The sequence below is a fragment of the Haemorhous mexicanus genome, chromosome 5, assembly GCF_027477595.1.
Source record: "Haemorhous mexicanus isolate bHaeMex1 chromosome 5, bHaeMex1.pri, whole genome shotgun sequence".
NCBI classification, from domain to species: domain Eukaryota; kingdom Metazoa; phylum Chordata; class Aves; order Passeriformes; family Fringillidae; genus Haemorhous; species Haemorhous mexicanus.
In genome coordinates, this window is record NC_082345.1 from 41,590,721 (window position 1) to 41,606,457 (window position 15,737).

The 15,737-nt window shown below is 42.7% G+C and overlaps 1 protein-coding gene across 2 annotated transcripts in view; it reads right to left on the reverse strand.

The window, feature by feature from the left end:
* RAP1B (RAP1B, member of RAS oncogene family) overlaps positions 1–13,988 on the reverse strand; it is a 30,882-nt gene extending 16,894 nt beyond the window's left edge. Inside the window, exons 1-2 of one of the 2 annotated variants that reach the window (XM_059846948.1) lie at positions 13,844–13,943; positions 9,116–9,211 (exon numbers count right to left, since the gene is read on the reverse strand). The gene's annotated coding sequence lies outside the window, so the exon portion shown is untranslated. Of the gene's footprint in view, positions 1–9,115; positions 9,212–13,843 lie in introns of both variants that reach the window. The other variant, XM_059846947.1, reaches the window with a different exon arrangement.
* Between the last annotated feature and the right edge of the window lie 1,749 nt (positions 13,989–15,737).

Sequence of the window (15,737 nt, forward strand, 5' to 3'; positions counted from 1 at the left end):
AAATAGCACTAGCTCAGTCACAGGACCAGCCAAAATCAGAGAACTATGTCTTTTCAGAGATGCTGGGATAGTATCAGATGGCCAAACCATCACAGATTCCACCATGTTTTTAATCTCCTTGTTCAGAACCTTCTTTTCAGGTAAACAACTAATTAAAAGATGATGTGTGCTGTTCTTAGTATTCCCCAAACACTTACATGTGAGATGTCCTAAATTCTTGTCTCTCAACTCTGAGGAGGATTCCCCCCCTCTGGAATAATTTCAGAGCATAAGCAGAACTTTGACGACATAGCCCAAAGTGGAAGCCTGTTCATTTTCACCAACTTTTAGATCCTTTAGAAATTAAAGCAATTCAGATAACCCTTACTCAACAGGCTAAGTATACCTCTTATAAAAGAGAAATTAAACTACTCCAGAGCTGACTTTGACACATTTATAAAAAATTCATAAAAAACATTATTCAGAAATCAATTCTGAAAAGCTGATCAGGATCTAATAAAGATTTTCATACTCAAGATTCCTGTAAGTACAGCTATCAACTGTTCAGTAAACAAAGCTAGAAGCAATTTTTATTTCTAGTTTTTACCTGCTTTTGATAGTTTCTGGTCTTGACAATGCATTTCGTCAGTTGAACAGCTAGTTCTTCTGAGCACTAATACTGTAATTTTTCTTGGACAAAAATAGCTCTTCAATTATGTGCAAATATTTTAACTGATGTCAGACAACCTTCAGAGGATTTTCAAAAAGCTGTCTGGGTAGTAAAGCTTATTCAGTGACATGAAATCATACTGACCACCTGAGAAACAGCCAGAGGCCTGAGAACAAGCTAATGCCAAACATGGCACTAAGGTTTAACCTGCTCCTTGAACAGCCCACAGGGACACTTACACAGAGAAAGCTTAACCAAGTTTTCCTCCTTCCACTGAAGGGAGCTACCTTGATTAATACTACACACAGGGACCATTTCTGCAAAAGCAGCTAACAGCATCTGACCTTGTGAGACTAGTTTCACTGTCTATAATTAGTATAGCTGAATAAAATCAGATTTTTTTTTTTTTAAGTTAAAGTTAACTCCCAGCTGGATCTTAAATTTGAACATAAATTTAATGGATGTTTTAAGGATAAAAACTGCCTGCTTAAAGTCACTGATATCTCAAGATGAAAGCTTCCAGATGTGAGAGACTAGCAATCATGTGCAACTTATAGTAGATTCACACAAAATATAAAAAGCATTTTCAAAGCAAGTGATGTAATGAACATTCTTATGCTACTAAGAAGATGCTACGCTTCAACACGTACTGAGTTAAAGTTTCAACTTTGTGCAAAAAATTCTAACAAGTCAATTCAAATGTGGAATACTTTATAAAGCCTATGCTATAGAATCTGTTTAAGTTTCAAATGCAATTTGTAACATTTATCAGGTATATTCTTATTTTTTGTGGCTGGTTGCCCCGATCTTGCATTTTCTCCCTATTCCGGTCAAATAGTCACCATCCTCCAGGAAAGCTATTTGTGAATGTCCTACCAGTCAGACTTACAGTTAAAATTATGAACTCATAATTCCTGAAAAAACTGAATTGCAAGTAATTTTTATGCTTGCAAAGGAAATCCAGGCAGGCAATAAACAAAAACAACACAGAGATTTTTAAAAATACTACAGTATATTAAATTCAGAGAATGCATAATTACTATGTTACAATATCTTGCTATGCATAAGCTAGATATTCAACCATAAAGCAAGTTCTGAGAACTGAGCCAGCAATTTGATGCTGTGAATTTGGCTCTACTGTCATTACAGAGAAGGATCAGTATTTAGCTCTACAATTTTTCCAAGTTAATGGATTGCCACATCATAATATACACAACATCACCTGATATGCATGCTTCCAGTTAAAAGCAGATGTAAGTCTTTGTTTGTTCCCATAATTGTTACACTAAATATTATCTTTTGAGCTTCAAAACAAGGTAATACCCAGCAGGACTACAAGTAAGGCATGGAAGTTTTCTGAGTTGAGACTTTTCTTTTGTAAGTGAAGTTTGAAAGTTGCTTTAAGCTTGCCAGCTGGCTTAAGATACTCTTCTTTGGAAAAAGGCATCTTAATTTCTCTTTCAGAAGTGAGACCTAGTCTCAAATTCCATCTGGTATCTGCTTAATATCTGGCAATCCTAGCTCTGCTTTGATTGTGACACTGGCTGCTGAACTAGTAAAGCCTGGTATCGGGTTTCCTTCTACAAACGTAAGCCAGTGCTGGGTTTAACTGCAATTCCAGGATCACCTTTTGCCTCTCCTCTATTTTTCTCCATAACATACACATTATTTACACTCCTGGTAACACCAGAGCTTGCATTTCAACATATCATTACTTGTACTATCTTCACTGTAAGAAGGTTGGGTTTTATTCAGGTTTGTTTAGATTACTAACACATCATCAAGGCAGAGATATTAAGATTTCCTTCATCATTATATGATATTTTGTTACTGGCCATTTAAATCGAGCTGTCGTAGGCCCTTTATGTACAAAGTATCCTTCTGCAGTACAATTTACAGTAATTCTATTACTAATCAGGTTGGTAGCCAGAGAGAAGTCTTACAAATTCCCATATGTCATTTTAATTAAGATTAGAAGTTTTATCTGAAAAGACAGTGATTCTATGCAAATTGAGACTACTCACTACTAGCATTTATTAACAGGAATAAAATTATCTCTTTCATGATAACTGAACCATACTAGCAAAGTCCCAAGTAATTGTAACTCATGTCTATTTTAACTCTCAATACTTCCTAATACTTCCCTATTTGAAAAATGGTATTTGAACATGAGCAACTCACTGAAAGTCACCAAAATTACACCTGTTTTCACCAACGGTTCTTTTGTTAACAGCTTCAGACATCTTCCTGAGGGTAACCTGAAAAAGGCATACACTGGCACCCAGCAAAAACCACAGTTTTCTGCCACATGGTTTTGCTACTTGTGCAATGACAGAGGTTCAACCTTAACTGCTTCTTTTCACAATTAACTTCCTTAGCTGAATCCACTCATGAACAGGAGTTTCTAAAAGGTCTGACATGCTTAATGGAAGAGGGTGAAACTTGGGCAAAAAAAAATCCTGTTCTCTTTCTGGAAGCAAGGCAGTACCACTTTGAACCTAGGGATGGTTGCTCCACAGACAATGTCCAACCCACAAGCAAATCTTAACTGGAAGATGACAACTGCAGACATTGACCTTCACACATCTGCCCATATGGAGATACACATACAACTTGGTTGTTCCTTAGGCAGCTGTTAAGTTGCTACAAGCTTCAGAAGAGGGTACTTAAGAAAAAACCCAAACACAAAAAATGCTAAACCAATTAAAGCTTAACCCCACAGAAAAAATCCCACCCACTAAAACCATTCCCCATCCCCTTGTCCCCTGCCAAGAAAAAACCCAACCAACAAAACAAACCCAACCCAAAAACAAACCAACAGCCCACATAAAAACAAGTTCTAGCTAATATCTGCATGCACAGCTGTGAGCTGCCATAGCTCTACACCTGCTCTGTGAGAGGCTGATGCACCTTAGCATCCCCAGAACTCTCATTTAATGGGCCACAATTTTCAAGAGGTGAAAGATCTGAATTAGGAGCATAACCCCAAAGGTAAGTAATTCTCACTTGCAAGCCTGAGCTCATGTCCTCTCTCATGAGGACACCTACACAAAAAACTGAATAATTTTAACCAAATGAACTTGAATTACACTCATCCCCACACCACTTTCAATTACATGGACTAGATCCTTAGTACAGAGTTACCAAATTAATGAGGATTAAACTTGTTTAATCAAGTCTCCACAAGATTCTATTTGAATCTTCTTAAGATCACCCTAGTTCATATTTAGACAGTAATTCTTGTTTCCTCTGCATCTTCAAAGCTTGCCATTTTCTGGAGAAACCTGTCATACCTCAAGACTCACTTTGCTAGAAGTGAAATTTTATTTGGTTTGCATGGCAATGTTTTGTTAGCTAGGTGGCTTCTGTGAGAAGATGCCAGAAGCTTCCCCCATGTCCAGTGCCAGATGGGCTCCAGGACAGACCCACTTCAGGCCAAAGCTGAGTCCATTAGCAACAGTAGCACCTATGGAACAACATATTTAAGAGGGGGGTTGGAGGGGACAACTGCTAGGGGAACAACAGCAGCAGAGAAAGGGGTGAGAATATGCAAGAGCAACAACTCTGCAGACACCAAAGTGAAATGAAGAAGGAGGGGGAGGAGATACTGCAGGTGCCTGTGCAGAGATTCCCCTGTAGCCTATGGTGAGACAGGCTGTCCCACTGCAGCCCATGGACATGCACAGTGGAGCAAGAGATCCACTGGCAGCCCATGGAGGACCCCAGGCAAGAGAAGCTAAATGCCTGAAGGAGACTGTAACACCATGGGAATGACATGCTGGAGTAATTTGTTCCTGAAGGACTGCACCCCCAGAAGGGGCTGCCACTGGAGAAGTTTGTGAAGGACTGTCTCCCATGGGAGAGGCCCCACACTGGGAGCAGGGGAAGAGTGTGTGGAGTCCTACTGAGGAAGGAGCAGAAGAGACAACATGTACACACTACTGACTAAAGCCCCCATTCCCTATCCCACTGTGCCTCTAAGGGAGAGCTGGTAGAAAATTTAGGATCTAAGTTCAGCCTGGGAAGAAGGTGTTATTAAGATCTGGGTTTATTTCTCATTGTCCTATCCCATACGATTTGTAATAAATTAAACTGATTTCTCCAAGCAGAGTCTATTTTATCCCCATGACAACAACTGGCAAGAGGTCTTCCCTGTCCTTATCTTGACCCACAAGCCTTGTGCTGTATTTTTTCTATCTATAGTGAGTTGATCCTGGCTGGATGCCGGGCACCCACCAAAGACTCTTTATCCCTACCCTCCGCCCTGGACAAGGGAGAGAAAATATAATGAAAGGTTAATGAGTTGAGGTAAGGACCAGAAGAGATCACTCAACAAATCCAATCAGAGGCAAAAAAGGCTAGAATTAGTGATATTAACTGAATTTATTACTAACAAAATCAGAGCAGGATAATGAGAAGCAAAGTAACCTTAAAACACCTTCCCCTTACCCCTCCCTCCTTCCTAAGCTCTACCTTCTTCCCCAGCGGCACAGGGAGAAGCGAATGGGGGTTACGGTCAGTTCATCACAGGTTCTTTCTCCCATTGCTCAGGGAGAAGAGTCCTTCCCCAGCTCCAACATGGGGTCCCTCCCACAGGAGATAGTTCACCATGAATTACTCCAATTTGAGTCCATCTCACTAACAACAGTTCTCCACGAAAGGCCGCAATATATGAGGTCATTCCACGGGCAACAGAACCCCTTAACTGCTGCAGTATGAATCACTCTTCCAAGGGGTGCAGTCCCTCATGCCTCATGAACAGACTGCTCCAGCCTAGGCCCCCCACAGGATCACAAGTTCTACCAGGGCACTTCTCCAGTGTGGAGCTCTTCTCTCGACCAATCTGCAAGTCCCTGCCAGGAGCCTGCTCCAGCACAGGCCTCTGATGGGTTCACAGTCTCCTCTCAGGAATCCACTGCTCTGGTGTGGGTGTCCTCCACAGGCTGCAGGCAGATCTCTGCATCCTCATAGTCCTCCAGGGGCTCCAGGGGCACAGCTGCATCACCATGGGCTGCACCACAGGCTGCAGAAGAATCCTAGCTGAGGTGTCTGGAGCACCTCCTGCCCCTACTGACCTTGGTGTTACCGGAGTTCCTCTTACACGTTCTCACCCTGCTCTTCTCTGGCTGCAATTACAAATGTGTAGTAACTTTTTTTCTTTCTTCTTCCTAAATCTGTTATCACAGAGGCAATTACCACCATTTCTAATAGGCCAAGCTTTGACTAGTGGCATGTTCATCTCTGGAGCTACCAGGGACTGGATCTGCCAGGCACAGAAGAAACTTCTAGCAGCTTCTCACAGAAGATAAGGCCCTACAGCCCACATGCTACCAAACCTTGGACATGCAAACCCAATACACTACCCCATATAGTTGAGACGGGGAGTGATAGAGCAGCTTTGCTGGGCAACTGATGTCTACCCAGGGTCAACCCACAACAAATCAAACATATTGATAAGGTAACAGAAGATGTCCAAAGGTTACCGAAATGTAAAATTGACTCCAGGGTTTTGGATGGGCAGACCTTTGTAAACAAAATCTGCACATCTGTCTTCTAAGAGTCATCTATTATTTAAGCTGTGACAATCACAATCACCACAGCACTTGAATGCGCATCACCACTACATCCTTAATCCTTCACGGAGGAGTTTTACTTTCAGCAAGTTAAATACAAGAATTTCAAAACAATCTGTATTTGGGGTAAAGCCCAAGCAGAAGAATGACTTTTCAGTCTGCCCTGACTGTCCCAGCAAAGCAAATTTATCCTTCAGGAAATCAGTCTTTCATCCCCATGCTGCTTAATGTGCCTGCAGTTTACCAAATGCTTACTGTTTAGGTTCTTGTGATCTATGATTTCAGCCTTCTGTAGGCAAGCCTGTGAATGATTCCTTATTTTCACTTTCACCACAGCAGATTCAGCATTCAGCTCAGAAAAGAGGCTTCAGGTTTCCTCTGTGAAACTCACAGCTTATTTAAAAAGTAGTCTCACAATAAGATTAAGTAACAAAAGAATTGCATTATCTGTATATACAAATATTTTCAAATTAACGTATTTGTCTTTGAAAAATGTTTTTGCAAACTGGATCCTAAGATCCTGCCTCTAGCTAGAAGCAGAACTAGTTAGCAAGACTGCACATTGTTCAAAATATTGGTTACTGCAATTTAATTATGCTCAAACTAACGTGCACTTAATGGTGCTTCTTCACCTGTCTCCTGGCTAACCAGGTCCCAGATTTCTAGCAGAAAAGGAGGACTTCAGGACATTTTTGTTCTTCAAGCATAAAACCGGACAACATACTAGATCTTTCTGTTCCAGGCTCCACATGAAATATTCTTACTTTGTCACTCTAATTTGTACTTACATTAATACAGCACTCTTCTTCTGAGATTACTCTTAAGAGTTTGATGAAAAGCAACACACAGCTCAAAAGGATGCCAAACACAAGCATACACAGTGGCCTAAAGCCCTTAATTGTAAAACCTCATTTTCAACTCCTCACTCTTCACAGAATTTCAGCTACCACACTTAAGTCTTCTACGCAAGATCTCTGGCTGAACCTCAATTAAGCTTTGGGCAATTCCTGAAATAAAAAGTTTAGGGAGATCAGGACAAAAATCAGAGGATCATTAAAAATATAGGCAAACAAAAATTTATGCTCAACTATAAAGAAAGGTGAAAAAGTAACAATAAAATAAAGACATACAGTAAGTACACGTATACATAGCTGTAATTCAGAAATGCTTGCTTCCCTCTCTAGTATTCAGATTTAAAAGCAAGTAGAAAATTTTACACCAAAAGAACATTTGAAGACCAAGCAAGCATCCAGATAAAAAACTAGCTACAAGTGCTTGCTTATTATAGTATTACAGCTTCTCTCTATTTGTCTCCAAACCTACTCAAGGCCCACAGAGATTAAGTGCCAGGGTGTGTCTTCTTTGGTGAAATCCCATCTAATCTGCTACTAAGTCAAAAAAGATATATCAGAAAAACGGAAGAGTGATATTCTCCAGCATGACAGTCAGCTATTCTTGCCTCTTCAGTGCTCCTTGATGCCACAGGACTACTACAGTCTCTTTGATTCCACCAAGTGACAATTTGATGACAATTTGGCATCACTTTCTAGAGGCATGGCACATTCTGAAATAACTTATCTTGGTAGAGAGTTAGATTTTTGAATGTAACAGCTCACAAAAAACAAAAGTCCAAGGCATCTTGAACTGTATACTCGTTGATATAAAACGACCTTGGAAATCCATCCATGGATTGGTGTTATATTTGTAAGAATTCAGAAGGAGAGCTCACATTTGCCACAAACTCATTTTTGATGCTCCTCATCATAAAACCCATGAAGACAACATGGCATTTGCTCTGTATGCTTCTACCAATATAAACAACAGACACTAAATAACAAAAGGACCATTCCCTGAATGGGAATAAAATCACAGAATGCCCATCAAATCTCCATTTTAAACAAGTCAGAAGAGTCACAAAAAGACAGTATGATACATCCTTATTCATACTAACTACATAAATATAACTCCAGAAGTGCAAGAGTCAAGATTTTGCCAAGCTGTATTAATTTATACACTCTCCCAACCAAAAGAAAATCCTTCAGCAATATTTTATGCAAAACGCAATCATATGAAGCCAAGTAGGCTACATTTATGGGTCAATTTATACATCAGAATGTTACCTCACAGGTAGCTTCACAGTGAAAGATCACAGGAGGGTTACAGACAGCATCTTACAAACTCTAACAACCCCCCGTAACTGCTTCATGTGTACAAGACTAATAAAAGAGGTTCCTGTACGTTGTTGGGCTGTCCTCACATGCACCTGGACACAGCCAGGCAGCACACAGAATGGCTTGAGTATAAAGGGACCTAAAGATGATGTCGTTCCGCCAGGCACAGACAGGGATACCATCCCCTAGGTCAGGTCGGTCAGGGCCCCATCCAGCCTGGCTTTGAACATTTCCACAACTCTGTATCAACAGTAACTGTCACCTGATAAATAAATCAATCTAGTCCTAAACACTGTATTGCAGAGAGTAAGATTTTTAGGTAACTTCCACTTCAATGGAGATTACTTCCACACCACATTCCCATTTACCCTACAGAAACAGTTTGCAACTTTCCACTAGTCTTCTAACAAATCACTTCCAGGGGAGGTATTAGACCAGATGTTATAGAAATTTGATTAACTGCAAACAAGGACTGTACAGTTTCACAACTTAACAATCACTGTTATCTGGGTTGTGATGCAGTCCAACTACTGTTCATCTCACATAAAAAATACTGACCATACATGAAACCTCTAAAAAAAAAAAAAAATCTAAGTAGCTGGTCTGACGCTGCAATTACCAAAACCACTTTCACTTCTGTAGTGCTGAAGTGTCACTCCTAGTGACAGGTTCTCCTTCTATCTCCTGTATGTCCCCTCTAGAACTCCACACAGATAACTCACAAGTGTCTGCAGCTCATCCTTGACAGAGACGTGGTGGTACTGATTTTTTTGCTTCCTCCTGATATACGAAGCATGCTTTTAAGAAACTTTTCTTCACTGCAGACATAAAAAAAAGTGAAGGCACAATTGGTTAGCTTTCAGAAACAGAGACTGTGAGTGGGAAAAATAGGACAAGACTTCAAAAGCTAAGACAACTAATGCAGAAATAAAGTAAATTGCAGGGACTATCTGTGTTGACAAATTATTTCAGATTAACTGAAGACAATGTCACAAAAAGTTACAGAGTAAACCATACTAATGGAAATGCTGAAGTACATATTTTCTTTTAATCCAGATTACCTACTGAAATTAGGTAATAATAACCACTATAATTAAAGCTAGTAAGAGTCACTTCAACATCAACAAATCTTGATGCAAAGAACACATTCTCTTGAGTTTCTATGAAAAAATTTAACGACAGAGCCTTGCTTTGTCTTTAGTTATAAAAATAAACTGTTCTTCTTTTCCAAGTCTTCAATACTGCCCAAAAACTTAATGATGTAAGGTTTTTCACAGCTCTACAATTAGGGGTACACTGGAAATTATTTCATGAATGAGTAACAGTGGTACACAATATCCATTTTGCAGAAGACCTGGTCAAGTCATTCAGATTTAGGCCAACTTCCTGTGTTGCAACAGCTGCAGGAATGATACCAAGTGATCTAAGAAAGTACAGATTTCCTGAAGAGAATTTCAAGCTGGGGAGAAACATGAGATGTTACTTGTCTGCCACAGGATGCAAACACCAATCCATTAAAAGGGCTAGGCTGTTCTTCTACTGCACTACGGTCTAGTCTTCCTCCCTTGGTCAGGAATGAACTAACCATGTGGACTTACTCAGTAGTCTCTTTTCGTAGTTGCATAGCCGTAACTTACTTCAAATAACATCAAGTCCTTAGAGTAATAACTATAGAGCGCTGACTGGGACAGTGTACAAGATATTGTCAAATGCCTCCTCTTCTTCCTTGTTCACCTCTAAAAAGTGTCTGTAATTCTGTAACACACATTTCTCTAGGGTCTTATAGTGACTTTCACTCTACTGCTTCAGTAATAAAAATCACTATTAAAACACTGGTCTTGAAAAAGAAGCATCCTCAATAGCTAGAGGGCCCCCAAATAATTAATTTTATATTTCAAAATTTGCCTAATGGGCAGATTTCCAACCTGGTATTTACAGCCTTCCTCCCTTTCCTTGCTGCTAGAACAGAGAGGATCATGCAGTACATCAGGAGCTCACAACAGCATGCATGGGCAGGCACACATAAAAATAAAAAAACTTTTTCACTTTTAGTTGTCCAGTGTTTCTTTACACATTCTAAAGCTTGAGAAATGAGCTTCCAGTAGCCATAACCTACTGCTGTTTTTGAAGGTAACCGCATTCAACTGCTTCATGAAGAAACAGTCTGTACCAGCAGACAAGGTCTTTGACTTCCTCAAAATAGCATTTGCCTACTACAAGAAAACTGCCATAACTTCATTAAAATATTACTTCTACTATGCCTGTCTCACCCAGTTGCCTCATTGATGACAGGCCTTTAAGGAAAAAGCCATACACTAGATGCTCTAAGGTACTACAGATCTACTACACTCAACTGTTACACAACTTTGAAAACTCAGTCAGCTTGAAAACAGGTCTATTAATTGCATTCAAGTACAAAAGTACTTCTTTTTTCCCCTGCTTTATGCAAGAAAAATAGAAACAGACCATCTTAACCACATCTGAGCAGGGAAACAAAGTTTGCCTTGAAATATTAAGGTGTAGTTACTGTAGATACTCCTTTCATCTCTCTGAACAAGGAGGCTGTCTAAAATATCCCTGTACCTGACCTAGATGCAACAGAACACAGCAGAAGCCTGCCCCAACTCAGCAGGGATTCAGCACACTGACACCACACAGTGCACTTCGGTCTGCTTTTGGATTAGTTCTGAGGTAAAGGAGTGGCAGCACCCACAACCACAAGCTAAACACGGACTTCTGTCGCACAGAACGTGCTGAGTGATCTGTTTTACTAAGGGAGCAATTTTGATTAAAACTCCCAACTGGAGCCTAACCTGACGAACACTCTCAAATGTCAGCCAGGTATCCGAAAGTCATCTAAGCATTACTTAGAAAGGCCAATTCATAAAGGATCCGCCTACCCTCTCAGCACCCATCCAAGGACAAGAGTGCCTGTTTTTATCAGTAAGATATTCTTATCCTTAAGAGCACCTCGCTGTACCTAACCCTGAGCAGCTCGCAGAGCTCTGTGGATGACAGCATTGGCACAGTAGCAGTAAGCATCAAGTACTCAAGTACTTCTGTGACTCTTGCACTTCCCACATCCCAGATGATAGGTGGACAACTGTTTATTTTAGTTCCCTGTCACATTTACTAACTGTGAGATCACAAGCTACAGTGTAGCCTTCAGCACACTTCCTTCCTCAGCCATGGAAGCGATTTCTTTCTCTTTTTGTAGGCCCTCACCTAGATTCCCATCTGTTTGCCTCTGCTCCAGAAAGGCTCTCAATTAAAGACAGTCAGTTTTACTCTGCAAAAACTGGCACAGCACAAAAAGAACTGTCATGGCTCACTTCAGATTTATTTTTGATGAACTGTCCTACAGGAGAGCTTTGGAACAGAACAGCACAATTTGAATTGCACTCAGAAAACCTATCTGGTGCACATATACAGTAAAAGAAGCACAGGTACAGACCGTAAAAGTCTATTGGGTTTTTTCCCCCCATATAAAAGTTCTGGTTTTACTTTTCTTTTTGCTCTTTTAACTCTGTTTTGCAGATTATTTCATCCCTAGGCAGACAGGTGCTCCAAGTACAATCATCTTTGCTGCAAAAAAGATACATGGCACTTACACTGCACAGTGTAATTCCAAACTCAGTTACTTGGGTACAGAAAATAATATGATTTTACACTACAGCTCTAAGTTAAACCTGAAGTAGCTCATAACACTACAAGAAGCATCCCTGAAACATACATGTACCAAAGGAATAAAACATCACATCTACTTAGTTTATTTTGGCAAAGCCTTTAATGTGAATAGTACAAGTATCCCCCACTATTCACTCGGTTCATTTTTATCTAGAATGAAGTCTACAGGATAGATTTTCAGCAAGAGAAAAAAAAGATGCAATGAAAAATAAAAATTTAAATACTCAACTCTACCACGTTTGGTTAGGTTTTTTCCCCCTCCCAAAAGCTTGTGATTTTAATATAGAGGCAAGTCATCCAAAAGGTAGTAACTCAAATAATGTTCCAAGTTTTGCACAGAGATAAGAGACTCTTTCCAAAGGGAAATACACTTGTTTTTGAATGGTTATTCTTAAAGGCAATGTGAATGCTTCACTGCCTTTTAATTATAATTCATGGAAAGGAAGAGTGTTTCTTGACTCCTTTTCTTATAAGAGTAATTTCAACATATACTTCACTGTGAAAGAGTACTGAAAAGTCTTTGTCGTAGACTGTCTACACATCTCATGCCAGGGTAAAATGTAGCTGTTATGTGCGAAAAATTACAGTTACATTAATCAAAACATCTAAATGCAAGAACACATACACAACCTGTATGATTTTCAACCTGGGCATCTCTGACATACCCTCTTGGAACTGTACTACCTTACTATCGTATCCCAAAGCAGTAGAGAGAAAGACTTTCCTTTTTTTTGTTCCATTTACCCTGAACAGCATAATCCATGCCTTCAAGATAGAAAGAAGAGTAAAAGCATGCTATTATTTTTTTGCAAAAACCTTGGATTCTCATCCTCTTTTGTAATCTAGGGCCAATGCGAGAACAGTCAAGATTTGTTTTTATTCTCCCCTCTGCAAACTTTGTTTTCCTTCCACACCTCCTCACTAACGCACGCAGAAGGATACGAGGACCTCAGGCTCATTACAAGGGTTTGGCGCAGGAAGTGTCAGTCAAATTCTTCCATTTGCTTTGACAAGGGTGATGGTGGGGTGTTTAGACGAGGCGAACATCCCTGTCATTTCCTTCTCATTTTGTGATAAGCAGGAAGAGAACTTGCAGGCCCCTGCGCTGTCTGCTTGTCCCACTCCGTGGCCACCCCAGGCAGAAGCCCCGGCGGGCTGCCCCGGCCGGCCGCGCCCGGCCTGACCCCCCCGCCTCGCCCCCACACACCGGCCGGAAAGAGCGAGCGGCTCCTCTCCCGCGGCCGGACTAGGTGGGGCTCGGCTCGGACTTCCCGCTGACAACGCCGGCGGCCGCCGGGCACCGTCCCCTTCCCCGCCCGCGGCGGGGCCGAGCCGGGCGTCACCCGCCCCTCCCCGCGGCCGTCCGGGCCCCACGTCGCGGCCCCGACCCGCGGGGTTACAACTTTCCGCTTCCGCTCCAACTTCTGCTCCGGGGACCGGCGGGCGGGGGGCGGCGGCGAACGGCAGGGCCGGGCCCTGGGCCCGACCGCGACGGCTGCCCCTCAGCGCCCCGCTCCCCCCACCCCCTCGGGGTCCCACCACGCCTGAGGCCGGACGAGGCGGCGGCTCCCGGTTCCACTTCCGCCATGTTCCAGGCTAGTGCCCCTTTCCTCAGAGCGCGCCGCTCCCCGCCGTCGCCGCCGCCGCCACCCCCCTCTCGCCGCCGCCCCCACCCCACCCCGCCCCGCCACCTGTACCAGAGACGCCGCGCCGCTCCCCGCCACAGCGGCCCGGCCCGGCCCGCGCTGCCCGCCGCAACCCACCGGACAGCGCCTCCGCTCCCCGCCGACCGCGCGCCGCCGCCTCGCCGGCCGATCCCGCTGCGCCGCGCCCGCTGCGCTCCGCTCAGCTCCGCTGCGCTCCGCTCGCCGCCTGTGCCGGGGCGCGGCTCGGGGCCGTCGCCGTGACGCCGCACGCCCAGCCTCGCTCTGGCGCGGCGGGGGCGGAGGGAGGGGCGGGCGCGGGGAGGGCTGACCCTGCGCGCCGCCCCCTGCGCACGCGCGCGGCCGCCCCGCCCCACCCCGGGCCGGTGGCGGCGGAGCCGGGGCCGCTGAGGGGGCCGGGGCCGCCGCGGTCTCCTTGGGAGAGCGGAGCTTTTCTCTGGAGTTCGTGTGCGCTCCAGCTGGGAGCCGTGGCTTAGTCACAGCCCAAAGGTGCGCCGAAAGCGCATCATGGTTGCTTCAAGTCAATTAAGAACGTAAAGAGCTGGAAAAGTAAAAGCCACTGCACTATTTCCTGCGTTTCTAAAAAGGTGTTGAAATCCAGTAGTGAAGGGTGTTTCAGACATGCCACACACTGCTAGTTTTATGTGGACCATTATGCCTCTGGATGTGAACAGTCTATCATTACTCTTGTCGATACAAAGCAGGATTCCCAGTGCCTGCAAATAATTACGGTATTAGCTTTTCTGTTATTTTAGTCCTAAAGTATGCAAAACACGTCCCCCCCCCGCCCTCCCGATGTCACCCATATTTTCCAGTTACCAAGGGTTTAGCTGATAAAGATTAAAAAATATATGAGCATTTATGTTTCTAGGAAACACTAAGTAAGCAAAGAGTTAACGTGGTGCTTTCAGACAAAACTTGTGCTCTGAGGAAGTCCACGGCACTTCCACACTTACACAAGAGTGTATAAAACTGACAGGAAGTTGCAGTGAGGCGTCGGGCAAGGAGAGTGGGTGTGGAGGAAACAGTGGCTTTCTGTTAGTAGGACAGAGATAGAAAAGGGAGACCGTATGAGTTCAAGCAAATCTGTGGGAGATGCTAAAGCTCAGAGCAGGGTCAAAGGATGACCAGGGAAATGAACTGCCCTTGGTAGGGAAGGCTTCATCGAGATATAGGGCATCCACAAAGCAACACGCTTTAAAAAATATTTTTGTTTGCTCCCAAATCCTGAATGTCATAAAATCTCTTAAAAAGTCCAGACAAATCTCTTGGTGTTTTACAGCTTAAACCTATGTGCAGTCCTTTGATAATGAATTCCTGTAAATGATGGATAATGCAAGAGTGGTCTGGTTGTGAGAAATCAAGTCCACAGAAACCAGCCCTTTCTCAGCAAAGCATCCTATGCAGGACAAAAATCATTAATGAGATGAATAGGTGAAATACAGCCTTTCAAGTGAAAATAAGAAGAGCATTTCATGCAATTATTAGCTGTGTAGCATATTAGCTCACCAGACAGAAAAATACTTGTGTGCTTATTTTTTCTGTCACTAGATACTGTTATCAGCACCAGAAATATTCAGAGGAAAAGAACAAAGATAAATATCCTCAACCCTCACAATTTTCTTCAGTCAACTAGGTTAATCACAAATAACTTGCAGTGTTCCAGGAACAGATACGTGTCATTAATGTAATAGTATTTTACAGTGTGCCTTTAATTCTTCTGTGTTTTATAGGCTTTGGTACAAATCCTCCTCTTTGCTACACAGTAAGAAAAGAGGAAGGTGGCCTTTGGGACTCTTGAGTAAATCTCTGTGAGCAGATCCTGGTGTTCTGATTTTCATATAGGGGTATCTGGAACTTAGTATTTTACAAGAAGTGTATATAGACATATATAAACATATGGTTTGCCTAATATAGACATGTTTGGAGATTGATCACTGTAGCCAGAAGAAATAGGCAATTAGGATTCATGCTAAGCACGAGACCAAGTGTT